The sequence below is a fragment of the Euphorbia lathyris genome, chromosome 5 (genome assembly GCF_963576675.1).
Source record: "Euphorbia lathyris chromosome 5, ddEupLath1.1, whole genome shotgun sequence".
NCBI lineage: Eukaryota > Viridiplantae > Streptophyta > Magnoliopsida > Malpighiales > Euphorbiaceae > Euphorbia > Euphorbia lathyris.
This window is the reverse complement of record NC_088914.1, coordinates 24,177,865-24,193,920: the sequence shown is the minus strand read 5'-3', so window position 1 is coordinate 24,193,920 and position 16,056 is coordinate 24,177,865. Positions and strand designations below refer to the sequence as shown.

Genomic DNA, 16,056 nt, shown 5'->3' with positions numbered 1-16,056 from the left:
AACAATGGCACAAATAAAAGTAAGATTGAAATTATAGTGATATAACAGCAGATACCACATTGTGCAATTGCAAATTAAATGCATTTAAAGGAGGGAGAGAGAGCGCCCACATCCTATAATTGCAAAGGGAATGCAAGGACATAGAGTAAAAAATAGCTAACTACATCATTCGCTACCACCTGAAAAAAAGGTTGATTGATCTCATTTAACTTTTAAAGTGTCTCAGTAGTTCCATCAACTTGCTTAAAATGTCCAAATAAGTCCATAAACTTACTTACTTAAAATATAATCAATCAATCATCCAGTCGTAAAAAAGTAAGTTGCATGTGAAATGTGTGTTGCACGAGCATTAGAATATTATTACATAATTCACATAATGGATTAAAACATGTAAAAAGGAAGTTCTTACTTACCCAACTGTAAAACAGATCCTCTTGATATTAGAACCCCATATCGCATGCAACATGTGCATGTGTGTGTGTATATATATATATATATTAGTGGTCCAGAACCAATTTTTACGTACCATTATAAAACTTCTTAAAATTAAGTTAGATTTAGACTAAAAAGATAAGGTTGGATCGTTTTGAACAAACTTAGAAACATTTATTGTCAATTATATATTAATCTAGTTGAAGTTATTGCCTATCCATTACTCTCTTCATTTGTCAATTCTCAGCTACATCTTTTTCCATTCTCCCTATTTCAAATAAAAACCTTCTTCTCATCATTTTCACCTGCTTTCACCTTGTTTCACCTAGTTTTTCATCACACAAAACACTATATGAAATCAAAGAAATGAACATTCTTCAAGAACCTCACATTCCTCCCACCCAAAACAACTCTAATTTCTCATCACAACTCATTAATCCTATCAATTAACACACCAGAATCAACTGAAATCAATCAAAACCCCAAAACCATACTCTCCAATTACTAATCCCATCAATTAACACACTGGAGGAACTGATTCTGTGAGGAGACAGGGGGCTTGGAACCACCCTTGTTCAAGTGGTACTGGCGGCCAAAGGAGCCCGGGCAGGCCCGTCTTAAACTTTTCGGCGGAGGGAGGGTTGAGCTAAAATTTTATCAGACCATTAATATTTAATAGAATTTCGTCTTTATATAAATGAATGAATTCGAAGGGTATCAATTTTGAATTGTTTAATGTCTAAATCATATATGCACCAAATTTAGTAAATGGGTAGAAAATGAATTTTATTACATTACATTATATATATTTTAAATTTATCTATATTTAACTAAGTACATCTTAAATTTTGGAGTCCTTATATTTTTGGGCCCTCTGCAGAAGGGCTCATTGCACTATCCCTCATCTACGGTCATGGGCACAGGTCCCAGATATCCAGCCCTGCATGCAACCGAGTGATTAATTGATTACATTTTAAGCAAGTTGATGAGACCATCAAACATTTTAAATAAATTGAGAACAAATATATATTTTAAAAATTTAGAGGCCATCTCTTTGACAAATGATGTATTAACGTCAAACATGTGAAAATTACAAAACCGGACTAAATTGGAGGTCCATTTACATATTTAAACCCATTAGAAAACACATTACATTTCTAGACTTTTTCATTTACGAATTATCATAATACTCTTTATATATATATACAACTTAGATGCTTTTCTACCTTCTTCTTCCTCTGCATATATATCTGCGAACTCGATTTTCTTGTGCTTTTCAACATCTACGAACTCCATTTTTCTTCCTCCTTCTAGTTTATTCTCTTCGATTTCAATGGCAAAAAGCGGCAAGAAGGTATGTATCTACTGCATTTATGTCTAAGTTGTTATATATACAAAGGGTGTTATAGGTAATTTCTAAATGAAAATATCTAAATATGTAATGAGTTTAAATATGTAAATGAGCCTCCAATTTGGTCAAGTTTTGTAATTTTCCCGTCAAACATTTCTTCAAGTTTGTCTATTAAGCATCTTACTTGATCAAAACTATACAGTAAAACCTTTATAAATTAATACTCGATAAATTAATAATCTTTTTAAAATAATAATTTCTTATGGTCCCGACTTGAGTCAGTTCAAAAAATGATTGATTTTAATAAATTAATAAAATAATAATTTTTTGGAACAACGTTTTATAAATACATTGTTTTATTATCTCTAAAAATTAATAATTTTTAAAATATATATGCCAAATATATATAGATGTATACTTAGGATAATTTATCAAAAATATGACTCTACAGTACTTTGTTTTTTCTTGAAATTTAAATATAGTTGAATTTCATCTCTAACTATTTTTAGTGCATTCAAAAGTTTTGATGTATCATTGTCAAACGGTAACAAAAAAATTTGTAAAAAATGGTTAATGCTATATTTGCTTCCTTTCTTGTGTGTCTGGTTCCAAATGTATCGAATGACCATCAGTTTCATTACTCTACAAACTAATAATTATTAATTTATTAATTAATTTTTTTTAAGTAAAAGTTGGGTTACAGGCTAAGATCGGAAGACAAAGATCCCAACTAGGTTGGCAACTTCACAAAACCAATCAAAAACCCAGACCCGGAATTTATTAAAATGAGGAAAAAATACATGAGAAAGATTAAGAGAAACGAAATTGTTCTAAGCAATACATATCATCAGAAATAAATCTATTGCAAAAAGCTGGTGCAGAATTCTACCAAACAATATGATCTGTTGTGACGCCAAATTTAGCCAATGCATCAGCCGTTCTATTTCCTTCGCGAAAAATATGAGTAACATTTAGATCCATAGAAGAACAATGCCGAAGACAAGCAATCCAATCCTGCCGCAACGCCCATGGAACAACAAGAGAGCGCTTCCTAAGCAAATTTACCACATAAATAGAATCACATTCCACCCATAATTTATTGCCATCCTTTTTCCCAAGCAATCTGAATAGCAAAAATAACGGCTTTCAATTCGGAAACATGCGCAGAAGGGGTATCCACTCGAAACGCAAAACAACCCCGAGCAAATCCTCGAGTAGTACGAAACACCCCCCTGCACCCCCATTCCTATATTAATGTTTGTAGAACCATCTGTGTTAACTTTGAGCCATCCCAGTGGAGGACGAACCCAAGTAACACTAACAATATTAGGAGCTCGAGGGGGTCTAAGGGGAATGTGTAACTGCCTAAGAATACGAAGCTCATCAACATTGTTTTTCATATGACCTTTATTACCAATACCGCCTTCACGTATCATAATCCAAAGCCTACGAAGTACAAGATGAATTGATGGTGTTTCATTCTCAAATATCGCATTATTTCTAGTGTACCACAAAATCCAAATCAAACTAACAACTCCAACTGACCATAACAAACCCACTTGAGAACTGAAGCTATGATTTAAACAATTCAAGATAAGAGTAACTAGAGAATCCGTCAATATGATAGGTTTACCAAAAAGAGAACCCAACGCTCTCCAAGCAATCTGAGAAAAAGGACAATGAACCAGAATATGTTCAATTGATTCCGAGGCCGCTTTGCATAAAATACAACGGGAAACAGTAGGTATGCCACGCTTTTGCAATTGGTCATGCGTGGGCATGTAACCCAATAAAGCCCTCCAGCAAATGATCGAACGGGAAGGAGGAATGACTTCAGACCAGATAAACTTGCACCATGGAACCTTTGCTGCAATATTACCTAATGAAAAATAGAAATCCTTGACAGTAAAAATACCTGAAGAAGAATATGTCTAGACGCAGAAATCCTCATCATCACCGCCACGCCTAATCTCCATAATATGTTGTTGCAAAACCTGTGGAAGCTGCTGCAGATTTATCCATGAATCTCCATCAAGAAATTCCTCAACGCTATTAAATCGAGTACGTTGGATATTACAGGGCAGATTTAATTGTTCACCCACCGAGGGCTTAATCCACAAATCACTCCAGAAATTCAGCTTTGAATTATTGCCTATCCACCAATGAGATTGATCCCTAAGAATATAGTAGACCTCTCGGATTGAAAGCCAAATCGAAGAATTAGAAATTACAGCTTTCGGGAGCCCAGAACGCGTAAGAAAACGCCGTTTTAAAAGAATTGAAACTAAAGAGCTCCCAGTAAGTAGTTCCCATGCCATCTTGCCAAGAAGAGCCTTATTAAATCGACGCAAATCTTTTATGCCTAGACCTCCATTCTCAATTGGACTACAACAGACTTTCCACGGAACGGTAACAAGTTTTCTTGTGTCAATACAGCCAGTCCACAGAAAATTCCTAATACAATTATTCATCCTTTTCAAAAGCGTCATTGGCCACTTGTAAATAATGAAGGAATGAACAAAAGCCCCTGTCAACACTGAGTTGATCAAAGTTAACCGACCCGCAAATGAAAGAGAAGTTCCTTTCCATTTACTAAAATTAGCTAGGAACCTATCTGCAAGAGGCTGTAAATGACAACGCCTAGGAGCTCCGATAAAAAGTGGGACGCCAAGATAAGAGAAAGGCAACCCCTGCAGCCGTATGCCAATTAAATTCGCCAAAAAAGCAGCACGTTGGGCTGAAGTATGCTTCCCAAAATACACAGCCGACTTTTCCCAATTAACAATCTGATCTGAAAGAAGACCGTAAAATTATAAAATTTTAGTAAGTTATAGAGATATTAATTAATTAATATCTCTATAACTTACTAAAATTTCATGATACCAACATTATTAATTTATAAAGATTTTAATCTTACCAAAAAAAATTTATAAAGATTTTAATGTATTTATTTATTTCTTTTTCACCAAATTTTTGGGTCAACTTCTAGAAAATAAACCTTGGAAAAAAGACATTTTAGCATATTTTTAGATATCTTAACACAAGCAGATCAAAATTGCCAATTAATTATTAGACAACATCCTTCCACGTTTACATATTAAATTTCTAAACTTTCAATATATAAACATGGTCTATGCCCATTAATTTGCTCAAACGAAGTCTAGTACTCCAGGTCATGGAACCATCTTCAACCGATCTCAGCAACGGCGCTCCAAAATCCGGCACAACCTGGCTCAAGGCCTTAGCTTGAAAACAATGCAAGATCAGATGCTTAATCTGCTATACCAAACCAAAGTGAATACAACCCTGGTGTTCATTAGCACTAGCTGTTTGGTAAAATTTGATATAGTTGTTTATGTGAAATAATAAATATTCTTATTTTATAGGTATTTTTTTTTAATAATTCATAGTCATATAGATATACTATAACTTACATTCGGGCTTTATACATCATTTGTCTCATTAACTTGTCCAAAAAGTTTGATTGACTCCTGAACTTGCATAAAATATAAACAATTAATTAATCGATTGTAAAAAAAGTAAGTTAAATGCGGAAGATGGGTTGCATGTACCTTAGAATGTTATTACATAATTTACAAAATAGATTAAAATATACTAAAAAAAGTTCTTACTTGTTCAACTATAAAATATTTTATTCTCTAACATTAGAATTGCATATCTGACCTTGGTCGTTTTACTTTTTTAAAATTCTGCAATGGAGTTACCAATTGTGGACCATTTTGGGATCAAGTTATGGGGTATTGGAAGGCAAGTTTGGAGTTTCCTGAGAGAGTGTTGTTTTTGAAATATGAAGAACTGAAGAAAGATACTTGCTTTTATGTGAAAAAGATGGCTGATTTTATGAGATGTGGTTTCTCTGAAGACGAAGAGAAACTTGGAATGGTGGAAAAAATTGTGGAATTATGTAGTTTTGAGAAATTGAGCAATTTAGATGTGAATAAGAGTTCGACGGAAAGAAGTGATTTTAGGATTGCTAATAAAGCCTTTTTCAGGAAAGGTAAAGTTGGAGATTGGAAAAATTATTTAACGACGGAAATGGCAGAAAGGATTGACGAAATTACTCGTCGGAAGTTCAATGGCTCCGGGCTACATTTCTAAGTTTGAATTTGATGAGTTTGATTGTGGTGGTTCAACTGAAATTTCTTTGTTTTTGTTTGTTTGTTTTTTCTTGAACATACTCGTGCACATAAAATTTTATATATAAAAATTTGAATTCAATTAAACATAATTGTGTTTATAATTGAATTCAATTAAACATACTAGCCAAGAAGAAAATAAAAATAACATATTCGATGCGAATTCCCTCGTTCCCTAAAAAGAAATCCCACGGGTCGAATTCTGCACAAAAAAAAAAACAATTATTTTATTAGAACAAATCTTTAACCAAGGCAATCATAATCGCACAAGAGTCATCCGTGTGTAGGGCTGTAAACGAGCCGAGCAGAGCCGAGCTTTGGCCTGTTCAAGCTCGGTTCGCTATAAAATTAACAAGCTCGAGCCCGAGCCGAGCTTGCTATAAAATTAACGAGCCGAGCCCGAGTCGAGCTTTGGCTTGCTCAACGAGCTTGAGCCGAGCTTCGAGCCCAAAATCCTCTTTTGGACTTGGTTCAATAAGAAAATTATCTAACCATGAATTGTTTGTGAGTAAATTGTTAATTATATTTGTGAAGTTTGCTCACAAATAACTCTTTAATTGTGTATATAAACAAGCTCACAAGCAAACTTCGTGAATAAATAAACAAGATGTTTACAAATATTTCGTCTGTTACTCATTTATTATGTTTGTGAACGAACTCATCTAATAACAAATGAAATAATATTAAGTTCAGATATTTGTGAACTAACACAAAACTATATATAGTTTGCTACAAAACTAAAATTTGTTCATAAATATTCTAATCGAGCCTGCTCGCGAGCTTTCGAGCCGAGCTTTGGCATGCTCAAGCTTGGCTCGTTTACGAACCAAGCCAGTAAATCGTGTTCACGAGCGGCTCGTTTACAAATCGAGCCGAGTCGAGCCGAGCTTTTATCGAGCCGATCACCGAGCCGCTCATGAGCGGCTCTGTTCATTTACAGCCCTACCCGTGTGGCTAGTTACTATTTAAGCTATCTCTGTATTTACCTTATTATATAGTCTTCTTCTTCTTATTTTTCTTCTTATTTATCTTTGATGCATGCATATTCTCTCAATAGAGACGTATTCCGTTGGTCACTAAAGATGAGAGGCCCCCAATACACCCCATACAAAGGAGGTGTCTATGAACTACATATCCGCTTCCCTTTTCAATTCCCATACAAACCTCCAATTGTAATAACAAAAAAAACGAATTAGATTAAGCTTATTAAAACTTTAATAGTACATATAATACCATGCATACAATGATCAATTTATTCATACTCGCAGTTTTGGTTCATGACTAGGATTTATCATCCTAATGTTAGTCCTATGGGGATGATCTTTCTTTCCTAACTCGTTTCTCGCCTTGCCTATCCCACTGTCACAATTAGATTTTCCACTAGTTTTTATCTATTTATTTGCTACACAATTATCCATGTTTGCATCTAATTTAACTATGCATTTGTTAGTTGGTGTGGCATATATATGCTCTGATGATATAGACCCCCGCATTACGGATCTATTTCTAGGACATGAACAAGTTGTTGAGCAATACATTAGCAATATGACCGAATATGATGTCACTGCCCATAGATGAAGGGAGGGGCATGCAATGGGGGCAACACATGAATTAAGGGAGTGTTTATTTACTTACTTTTCTATTTGTCTTTTCACTTTAAAATGGAGAGTTTTAGGTGTTTGGTTAGGAATTTTCTGTTTACATTTTATAGTTGAAAAGTAGCTTTTTACATAGAATCCCTGCTCTTTCGAAAGCAATTTTTCCCAATAGCAAACTGTAACAACAAACAGCAGGTAAACCAAACGAGCTCTAAACCTTTATAAAATATTCATACTTCCGACTTTATTCACTTTATCATACAAGAAATGACATAAAGTCAATTGAGCTGAATTATTATAGCATTTCCATTGGCTTGCAAATGCTTATGCAGTAAGTTTGATAGTGTAACTGCAAGCTTGCTTAATTTACAAATAAGTTAGAAAATTTGCTAAAATTAAAAATGATATATTTAATAACATAAATAATAAATTTTATAGGGATAATTTCAAATAAAACCATTTGGTTTTATGTTTTTTTTGCAGATTGGTACATGTGGTTGTCAAAATTTTTATTTTTTCAAATTTGACCGATAACGACCTCAAAATGAAAATTTTCAAGAGTTACATGATATTTTAAGCAACTTTAATTCTTCACTTTTTAGGTTTGAGGTTACTTAGGTGGTGTTTTTTTATGAGAGAAAAATTAATGTTTAGAGAGAGAAAACTCTAAAAATGATGATTTTGAAAAATAAAAAATGTGGTTCCATAGTAAACATAATACTAAACAACTTTAATTCTTGAAAATATTCATTTTGAGGTTGTTATTGGTCAATTTTGGAAAAATAAATTTTTTATCCACTATAGATACTGATATGCAAAAAATGTGAAGCCATGTGACATTTATTTAAAATTAACCCATTTTATATTTTAAAATATTAATTAGATTCACAAATTAAAAGTAATGTAAATTGCAAACAATACCACAAATAAAAGTAAGATTGAAATTATAGTGATATAACAGTAGACACCACATCGTGCAATTGCAGATTGAACGCATTTAAACACTAATGGAAAAATGACCATTTATATCGACTTTTATAAAGTGTAATGCAAAAGCTCCATTTGCATCAACCTTTTATTTGGGGCCGATGCAAACGTGATGACATTTATTATTTTCATCTTTAAAGGGCCGATGCAAATATCAATTGAATTATTTGCATCAACCCCTTAAAAGGACCAACAACAACAACAACAAAGCCTTAGTCCCGAAATGATTCGGGATCGGCTAACATGAACCATCATATAAAACCGTGAAATCAAGTTGTATCAGCTACACAAATTTGCTCCCTCCACTCCGTCCTATCCACTACCATATTTTCTTCAATTCCCAGTAAACTCATATCACTCTCGATCACCCTCCTCCAAGTTTGCTTAGGTCTTCCCCTACCCCTCACCACTACATCCCTTTGCCACTCTTCGGTTCTCCTAACCGGCGCATCAAGCGCTCTACGTCTCGCATGGCCAAACCACCTTAGTCGATTTTCTCTCATTTTATTCTCAATAGATGTGACCCCTTCTTTTGTCCTAATTATTTCATTACTCACCCGATCCTTTCTCGTATGACCACACATCCATCTCAACATACGCATCTCCGCCACCGACATCTTATGGATGTGGCAGTGTTTCACTGCCCAACACTCCGTACCATATAACAATGCTGGTCTAATTGCCGTCCGGTAGAATTTTCCCTTCAATCTATTAGGCATGCCTGGGTAACAAAGGAAACCCGTAGCACTCTTCCACTTCGACCAACCAGCTTTAATCCTATGAGAAACATCTCCATCTATTTCTCCATCCGTTTGGATAATAGATCCTAAATACCGGAAGCAATCCGAGGCCTGAACAACTCTCCCATCTAGGGTGATTGTCCCTGCCTCCCTACTCCTATGGCCGCTAAACTTACACTCCAAATATTCTGTCTTACTTCGGCTCAAATTAAAGCCTCTAGATTCTAGAGTTTGTCTCCATAGTTCCAACTTCCTCTCCACTCCTTCTTTCGTCTCATCAACCAACACAATATCATCTGCAAACAGCATGCACCATGGTATACCATCTTGAAGTGAACTTGTTAGTTCATCCATAACGATGGAAAAAATAAATGAGCTTAGTGTGGAACCTTGATGCACTCCAATCGTAATAGGAAACTCTTCAGTCTTCCCAACACTAGTACGTACACTCGTGCATGCTCCCTCATACATGTCCTTTATGATGTCAATATATTTCCGCGAAATGCCTTTCCTTATCAAGGCCCACCAAAGTACTTCCCTTGGTACCTTATCATATGCTTTCTCCAAGTCAATGAAAACCATATGCAAGTCTTTCTTCTTATTTCGATAGTGCTCCATTAATTGTCTCATTAGATGGATGGCTTCCATAGTTGATCTTCCCGGCATAAAGCCAAATTGGTTTTTCGAGATCTTCACTGTCCTCCTCAGCCTTTGTTCGATCACTCATTCCCAAAGTTTCATAGTGTGACTCATTAATTTGATTCCCCGATAGTTGGCACAATCTTGGACATCACATTTGTTCTTATACAAAGGGATTAAGATACTTTTCCTCCATTCTGATGGCATCTTATTGTTTCTCCAAATTTTGTTGAAGAACGTCGTCAACCATTCGATTCCTCTTTCTCCCAAACATCTCCAAATCTCAATAGGGATGCCATCAGGTCCTACTGCTTTCTTCAACTTCATCTTACTTAATGCCATTTTGACCCCTTAAAAGGACCGGTGCAAATAAATATATTATTTGCATCGGCTCTTTTAAGAGGCTGATCCAAATAGTGTTAGTATAAATTTGGATTTTGGGTTAATGTTCTGATTTGCAATCGCCTCCCATCTCATTCGTCTCACTAAAACACAGCTCCCTTCCATGGCTGCCTTTTCCGCACCTCCGACTACCTTATTCTCTTCTCTGTTGTACTTCTCGTCTTCCCTATTTCTTCAAATGGACGCTGCTAAACTCACTGAGCTTAAGGATTTTATCGAGCACTGTAAATCTGATGCTTCCCTGCTCAGCGATCCTTCCCTTTCCTTCTTCTGCGACTATATCACCAGGTGGTTATCCATATTATTCAGGGTTAATTACAAATAACTACCCTGTGGTTTGGTCTATTTGCGATGTGGTACATGTGCTATTTTTTTTTTGCAAACACAACTCTATGGTTGCAAAATTTTACATGTTTTTTTTACTTTTCCAATTTTGGCCGATGACGACTTCGAAATGAAAATTTTCAAGAGTTAAATGGTATTTTAAGCAACTTTAATTCTTCAACTTTTTTGGTTTGAGGTCATTTAGGTGTTGTTTTTTTATGAGAGAGAAAGAAAATGTTTAGAGAGAGAAAACTCCAAAAATGATGATTTTGAAAAATTAAGAATATGGTTTCATAGTAAATATGATACCAAACAAGTTTAATTCTTAAAAATTTTCATTCTGAGGTAGTTATCGGCCAAATTTGGCAAAGTAAAAAAAAAACATGTAAGATTTTGCAACCATAGGGTTGCGTTTGTAAAAAAAATACCACAGGTACCACATCGCAAATCGGCCAAACCACAGGGTAGTTATTTGTAATTAACCCTATTATTCATTGATAACATCCAAATATTATCTTCGGAGCAAATTCATAAAAATCCATAAGTTTGGTTTGGTTCTCGTACCACATCCTAGACCTTACCGTATTGGTTGGGTCAACAATGTGGAAAAACCTCAAGTTACTCACCGGTGCAAGATCCCTTTCGCCATTGGGGCTTGAGATAGAGTCCACATCCAATAATTGCAAAGGTTTGCATGGGACGAAGAGTAGAAAATGGCTTAATATATTATTTGCTTCCTGGACAACTCATTTGAACTGTTAAAGTGTTCTAAGAGTCTACTCAATTTACTTAAAATGTCCAATAAGTTCGTAAACTTACTTAAAATGTATAAAAATGAAGTTCTTACTTACTCAACTGTAAAACAATGTCCTCTTTCATATTAAAACTCCATACCCAACTTTGTTCGTTTGACTTTTTTAAGACGTCTACAACACATTTTTCACATAAAATTTATTTCTTTACAACCGAGTAACCAATTAACTATATTTTAAGCAAATTAAGAGACTATTGAAACATTTTAAATAAATTGAAAGTTTCTTAACCTATTTTAAAAGTTTACGAGTTAATCAAACTTTTTAAACATATTCGGAGGAAACGATGTATTAACACGTCAAAGTTTGTCCATTAAGTATCTCACCTGATCCAAACTATTTGTTTATTTCCTTTTCACCAAATTTTTGGGTCAACTTCTAGAAAATAAACCTTGGAAAAAGACCTTTTAACATATTTTTGGATATATTAATTAACACAAGTACATCAAAATTGTCAATTAATTATTAGACAACATCTTTCCACGTTTACATATTAAATTTCTAAATTTTTAATTTATAAAGATGGTCTATGCCCATTAATTTGCTCAAACGAAGTCTAGGCCAGGTCATGGAACCATCTTCAACCGATCTCAGCAACGGCGTTCCTATTTCCACCGGAGAAGATGAAGAAATAACATCTCAAACCTTCCCCAAGAGCCATCCAATCAATTAACACACCACATGAACTGATTCTGTGAGGAGACAGGGCCCGGAACCACCCCTGATCAAGGTGGTTCTGGTGGCCGAAGGGATCCGAGCAGGTTGGTCTTCAACTTTTTTGGGGACTTGAGCTGAAATTTTATCAAACCCTTAATTTTTAATAGAATTTCTTATTAAGAAAATATAAAGATAAATGAATGAATTCGAAAGGAATCATTTTTTAATTGTTTAATTTCTAAATCATATATGCACTCTGTAGTGAATTGGTAGAAAATGAATTTTATTAAACTATATTTTTTTTCTAATATATCTATATTTAATTAAGTACATCTTAAATTTTCGGGACTTTATAATTTTGGGTTCTGTGCAGAGGTATTCCTTGCACTCCTTCATCTACGGCCCTAGGCCTAACCCCCTGATATTTATCTCTGCATGCAACCGAGCGATTAATTGATTACACTTTAAGCAAGTTGATGAGTCTATCAAAACTTTTTAAACAAATTGAGAACGTTACGAGGATATTTTAAAAAGTTAGTGGTTAACTTTTTGACAAATGATAACTTAACCCGTCAAATATTAATCTAAGAGCAACTTTAATGGTTGGAGGGATTCACACCCTCTAATCATTTCACCTTATCAATTTCTAACAATTTTCTTCTCAAAACAACTTCAATCCAAAATTTCTCTAATAGTTAGTCACAATCACATTATTTAATAAGTCTCACACATTATATAATATTTTTTTTTACTTTTTATTTTATAATAATAATAAAATAGATAGTGAGTTAGAATTAATTAAATAAAGGTATCTTATGAGATTTAAGAGTCGATCTGTGGAGACTTGTAATATTGCTTTTCTAATGGTTGAGATGCTCTTAATTAAAACTATATATTTGTTTATTTCTTTTTCACCGAATTCTTGGATCGACTTGTAGAAAATAAACCTTGGAAGAAGACATTTTAACATATTTTTGGATATCTTAACACAAGTTGTCAATTAATTATTAGATAACAGTACTTGATCCGCACCAGCATGATCTGGCTCGCCAAAATGGTTATAGACACCATCTACTCCTCTCGAACGGATCTTTCTGAGTTCGGATCAATTATTCAAGATTATAAACATATTCTGTCAGTTTATCCTAGTTTTAAAGTTTCATTTATTTCTCGTCTAGCGAACAGTGCTACCCATTTGGTAGCAAGGCAAGCCCGTTCCAATGCTAGTGGTTTTGTTTCGACTATAACGCCACATTGGCTGGCGAACATTTGAGGATGCATATCCTACTGTCTAATAATATTTTCAATTGGAAGCTCAAAAAAAAAATCTATCTAAATAAAATTTATAGATATTACTTTTATAAGATTTTCTGAAATTGGTTAGGAGATAAGCAAATAAAGCATCATACTACTCTTTAGTTTAATACCATCCAATTTATTTAACTTTTCTATTAACAAAATGCTTGATGAAACCCAAAATGAAAGATCAATTGTTTAATGTATCCAAATAAAAGATCAAAGACTTTGGATCCGTTTGTTTTGCCTACTGTTTGTTGTTACCTGTTGCTGCTTGCTGTTGAAAAAAAGCTGTTTTTTCCAAAAATTACAGATTCTTTGCTTTTGTAAAATGCTGCTTTTCTGGTGTAAAAAGCAAACAGTAGGTCACTAACCAAACACCTAATGCTATTTTTCAAGTGTAAAAGGCAAACATGAATGTAACTAACCAAACACCTAAAACTCTCAATTTCGAACTGAAAAGGCAAACAGGAACACGAAAAGAAGCACCCAGACACCTCCTTTATATACCGAAAATTGAAAGATCAGGAGCCTCATAATGCTTTTTGCCTAAAAAATGACAAACTATTTGTTTATTTCTTGTTCACTAAATTTTAGGGTAAACTTCTTGGAAAAAAAGAATTTAACATTTAGTATTTTGTTTATAAAATATTTTCTTTTCTAATATTAGAATCGCATATCTGACCTTATCATTTTACTTTTTAAAGATGCATACAACATATTTTTCACATTTAACTTACATTTTTTACAACCGAGTGATTGATTGTTTATATTTTATGGAAATTCAAGACACTAACCGAATATTTTATTAAAATTATCATAACATGTTGAACCTATTAAACCTTGTAAAAAAATGACAAACTATTTGTTTATTTATTGTTCACTAAATTTTAGGGTAAACTTCCTTGAAAAAAAGAATTTAACATTTAGTAATTGTTTGGAGATCTTAACACAAGTGGTGATCTGTCATGATCTGCCCTTGTTTGCTGTAGACAACAGCTTCCACGTTTACATATTAAATTTCTAAATTTTCAATTTATAAAGATGATGGAAGCAAGGAACTCTATACCCAATAATTTGCTCAAACGAAGTCTACAGCAGATCACGACAGATCTCAGCAATGGCGTTCCAATTTCCACCGGAGAAGGAGACGATGAAGAAATCAACTTCTCAAACCTTCCCCAAGAACCAGCCTGGAAAGTTTCAGTAAATCTATACAAATATCAACAATTTTGGTACTACGATTTTGCCCTAAAAGGCATAATTGAGTTTCAGAAAAAATTCATACCTGAACCCACTGATATTTTACTCGCCACCGCTCCAAAATCCGGCACAACTTGGCTCAAGGCCTTAGCTTTCGCGATTCACACAAGAAGACAGTATATCAATGGCGATTCTGATCAAGATTCCCCTTTACTCTCTAAACTTCCACATGAAATCGTGCCTTTTATAGAATACATTTATGTTTTCGGCGGAAAAAGAAACCCCCAAATTCCATTACTTTCCACTCATGTTCCTTTCGATTCCTTGCCTAAATCAATTCTGAATTCCGATTGCAAAATCATTTATTTGTGCAGGGATCCAAAGGATGTTCTTGTCTCTAAATATATTTTCACATCTAAGCATAGCGATGCTGAGGTGATACCTTTCGAGGAGGCGTATGAGAAATTCTGCAATGGAGTTACCAACTGTGGACCGTTTTGGGATCAAGTTTTGGGTATTGGAAGGCAAGTTTGGAGTTTCCTGAGCGAGTGTTGTTTTTGAAATATGAAGAACTGAAGAAAGATACTTGCTTTTATGTGAAAAAGATGGCTTATTTTATGGGATGTGGCTTCTCTGAAGACGAAGAGAAACATGGTGTTGTGGATAAAATTGTGGAATTATGTAGTTTTGAGAAATTGAGTAATTTAGATGTGAATAAGAGTTCGACGGAAAGAAGTGATTTTAGGATTGCAAATGAAGCCTTTTTCAGGAAAGGTAAAGTTGGAGATTGGAAAAACTATTTAACGACGGAAATGGCTGAAAGGATTGACGAAATTACTCGCCGGAAGTTCAACGGCTCTGGGTTACGTTTCTAAGGTTGAATTTGACGAGCTTAAACTCAAATTTCTTTGTTTGCTTTTTCTTGTATATTGGTGTAATTTCTTTATTGGATATTTGAAAGTATATGTTGCTGCTACTTAAATCTATATATACATTTTTAATATGAAAAATGAAAAGGCAAACAACTTCGTAAAAATAAAAATACAAGATGAAATGAAAAAGAAATTATGCACCAGGTTGGCAACCCATTTTGCTAAGCTATGGCCAACCATGTTCCGTGATCGGGATTCATAGATGAATATGGCTTCTTCGAGAAATGAAACAACAAGAAGAGACAATTAAGTTTCCAATAAGGAGTGAAATTTCCAAGTGCAATTTACATGACATAAATGAAAAAGGATACATACTCTATAGGAGAGTGCAATTCCCAAGTGCAAGTTACTACGTCGATAACCCTTTCAGACGACGGTTGAAAAACATCATTCTAAAGAAAATTAAACTGTCACGGATCTCGCTGTCATCTGATGATGCTTTCGATGATGGCTATCTTCTGTCATTTGAAATAACCTCACATGACATCAGTCTATTGGTACACCATCATCTTACTCATATTCTGAT

At 34.2% G+C, this 16,056-nt stretch overlaps 1 pseudogene; it reads left to right on the top strand.

The window, feature by feature from the left end:
• Positions 1 to 14,439: 14,439 nt before the first annotated feature.
• LOC136229721 (flavonol sulfotransferase-like) lies at positions 14,440 to 15,561 on the top strand (annotated as a pseudogene).
• Positions 15,562 to 16,056: the final 495 nt, after the last annotated feature.